Source organism: Arachis hypogaea, chromosome 10, assembly GCF_003086295.3.
Source record: "Arachis hypogaea cultivar Tifrunner chromosome 10, arahy.Tifrunner.gnm2.J5K5, whole genome shotgun sequence".
In the NCBI taxonomy this organism is placed as follows: Eukaryota; Viridiplantae; Streptophyta; class Magnoliopsida; order Fabales; family Fabaceae; genus Arachis; species Arachis hypogaea.
This window is the reverse complement of record NC_092045.1, coordinates 83,168,124-83,172,095: the sequence shown is the minus strand read 5'-3', so window position 1 is coordinate 83,172,095 and position 3,972 is coordinate 83,168,124.

Genomic DNA, 3,972 nt, shown 5'->3' with positions numbered 1-3,972 from the left:
AAACAAGCCAAATAAAATAACTGACCCAATAACAAACTAATTCAGTTTTAGAAGGCTCAAAACCAAAAGTCATTTCATTCTTTGATGGACCAAGAAAATAATTACTGATCATAATTCAAGAACAAAAGCAACACTCTCACTTCTGAACCAGAGCCAAAGCAACTGAACTCATTCTCTCTCTTCTCTCTCCAAGCCACGTGATTAGCTCCAAGAACAAGCAAAAAAGGAAGCTCAGATTAGGGTTCAAATCAAGAAGAAAAAGGTAATTACCAAAATCAAGTAATAAAAGAAAAAGAAGAAGAAAAGTCAGAGGCTAGGTCACAAAAGCAAATATCAAATTAAAGGGTGAATTAGAAAAGTATTTTCATCTTTGTACTTCTATTGTAACTTGTTAAAGATGCCTTCCTCCTGCATGCACCATTCAAAAAAAATTGAAAAAAATGGAGGTTATGAATCTCTGCTACAAATCAAGGGTCAAGAACAAAACTTGGAGCCAAAGAATTGATGAATGGCTCAGATCCCTAAAAAAATTGAAAAAGGAAGATAGAGAGGCAGCTAGGTAAGATTGCATATCAACTTTAATCATTACTGTTGTCCCATCTATTCTCTGCAATGCTACTATGTTATTTGGGAAAGAAGAATAAGTCAAAGGTATTCAAACCAATTTCAAGTTTTTGGAAGCTTTACTCCTCTTTAAAAAGGATAAATGGCCAGAAATTGAAGTAAGGAGTGAGCACACAATTTGGGTTCTCATAGCTTACAAGCTATCCCTTCTTCTCCTTCATGGGTTTACATTAAAATTTTTGTTCTTTAGTATTTATCTTTCTTTATTTTTTTCAATGGAAAAAAGGCTTTAAGTGAGGTATTAGTAAAAGCCATTGAGAGAAAAGGCAAAGAGAGTTATCTAGAAAAATCTAAAAAATTATGTCAAACTCTTTTGTTTGTATTTCTGTTTTCGACACATGATCTTGAGGAGATTCTCTTGTTAAGTTGGATGAGTACTTAGTGGTTGAAAGTATAGGGAGTAAACCTAGCCAAATCTAGCTTGGGTAGAAGCTGGGTTTGTCCTAGATAGAATTAGGTTGAATTCTAGCAAAATTGGTAATTGTAATCTTTGTGAAAGGTAGTAAAAATTCCATTACTATTGTGGTGGAGACTGGATGTAGGTCACATTGCACATGGTGGCTGAACCAGGATACATGGCTGTGATTCTCTCTTCTCTATTCTTCTTCTATTTTTTTTTTGATATAAGATAAAATAAAAGTGTCTCCTAAATTGATCAATTTCACAAAAGTCACAACAATCTAAAAAGTAAATAGTTGCTCTATTTCTGATCTTATTTTAAAAGGAGGCCATAGATTTAACCACCCTTCTCTAGGCCATTAACAAACCTTCAAAAAGCATTAAATTTATAGCAATGTGTGTAGTGCAACTGTTGTTTCTCATGTAAATTTGCATTCTAATGATGTACTTCTGCATTCTGATAATCCTACTAATGTAGTTTTACATTTTGATATTGCTACTGCCAATAAATTTCTTACTCTACTCACAAGTGTCATCTATGATGTCAATATCAACTCTAACAGTAATGCTGATACCAATTCCAATGCAAATCACTCCCATACTAGTGCATCTAATATACCAAATGCAAACAAAATTAGCAGCAAATTATCAACCATTCCCCCCCCAAATCTAATCCCACAACAACTTTGATCTTTGGCATAAAAGACTTGGGCATCCTTCTCACAACATCACCAAAACCATATTTACCAAACAAAAATTTCCATTATCTCAAACCACTAGAATCCCTATTCCTTGTGAACCTTACATCATCAACAAATTCACCAACTTCCTTTTCTTCTCTCTTAACCCAATATACACAGCCTTTAGAATTAGTGTTTTGTAATCTCTGGGGTCTTTCACAATAGCCTTGCAAGTTAGTCTTTGGATATTATATATGCTTTATTAATGCATACAACAGATACACTTGTATATACCTTCTAAGAACTAAAACCCAAACCTTTTCAGCCTTTCTCCAATACAAAACTATGATAGAAAACAGAACTGGACATAGAATCAAAGCTCTCCAAATGTATAATGGTGGAGAATATCTCTCCAACATCTTTAAACAGTACCTTAGAGACCAAGGAATCCTTAATAGACTTACTTGTCCCCACACACATCAAGAAAATGGATGTGTTAAAAGAAAACACAGAAATTTAATAGAAACCTCCCTCATCCTTCTCTATCAAGCCTCTTTACCTCTCTTATCTTGGGATGAAGCAATTATAACCTCAACATACCTAATCAAAAAACTCCCTATACCAGTGCTAAACCTTAAAACCCATTGGAAGTACTCTTTAACACTACACTAGTCTATGTTACATTAAAACCTTCTGGCTATTTATATTATCCTTGGCTCAAACCATACAATAGACACAAGTTTTAATCACAGATCAACAAAAGCATATTCTTGAGTTAAACCTCTGATCACAAAGGCTATAAGTGCATATCCCCATCAGGCAGAATCTATATCACAAAAAATGTTATATTTTGTGAACAACAGTTCCTTTATCCAACACTTTTCAACCACCAAAGTAACCAAACACAAATTAACAAAACACAACAATCAAATATTGCACCATCAGTCACCTACACCTTTCATCCTCTTTGCATAGGCATTAATGATACACCTCTAACTAATACCAATATTGTATCTGTCTTATTATCTTCTACACCTGTTGAACTCATTAATATTACTAAAACTTGAACTGACAATGTTGAAAATGTAAATTACTACGAGAAAATAGCAGATTACAGACGGATTTTTAAGATAGAATGTTGCTGTAAAAAATATTGATGGATTTTTTTATGGATTTCGATAAGTAAAAAAATTGAAAATTTTTCCAAAAAATTACTGACAAATTATAAGATCTGCCGATAATTCTGTTGATAAAATTGAAATTTTAATTCTCTTTGGCGCCATTCTTATTGCGTCCGCTCTCTTAATCCTGATACATTATGTTTTGTATTCTAGTGGGAGGTTGAGAATCTTAATTTAGTTTTTAACTCTGCCACCTTAACTTTGTTTCTTCTTTAGCTGAAATAACTGATTTTTTATTGTATTTTTTTAATTATAGGTACAAGAGAAGTAAAGACTAATTGATTTTGCAGATGCATTGTAGTAAACTCAATTACTTTGATGAACTGGAGAATGTAAGGTTTGACTGCTAGCTTGACTGGAGCCTTTCTTAGATTTTTTCTCCATCTTATCTACTTTTTATTTATTGATATAATAGCATATTACTCTTTGAAGAGCGTAATTATGATAATATAATAGTATATACAAAATACATAGGCATATACATAGGATGGTGCCATTAGACAATGCAGCTATGAGTGCAAGTACTAATGATTTCCCGCAGAGCATGTAATTAAGAACGAATTTTCTACTTTAGTTTTTTCTAACATTGTGAAATAAATTTCATATATAACCTATTTTAACTCCAAAAATCTGTATTTTTCTATTTGTAACTAGTCGGCTTAAACTCCGTAAGCTGTGGCTAGTCCCCTATGATTATTATACTCTTATATCTATATATGTTCTATTCTCTTGCATCTTTATCCTCAGTCTTGTGCATTAGCTTCGTGTGAATATTTCACATTTTGGTAATTTTGTTTTGAGCTTTTATTCCTTCATCGGGCTTTTAGTATTACTATTTCGTTCTATATATAATATTATATGAGCCTTAGAATTGTCATGACACTTTGTTATCCCTTGTTTTACGACGCTAGATAAGGCTTAGGGTAACGGGGTGTTACATTTTGTGGTATCAGAGTGGTTCATCCTCGTGAGCATGAGGGATGGACCGATTGTGCTTCATTGTATACTCTGGGTCATTTTTATTTCATTGTATTAAGGTTATCTGTTGGATATGCATAGCATGCTTGTTTGTGAGTGCCTTTGGGTAC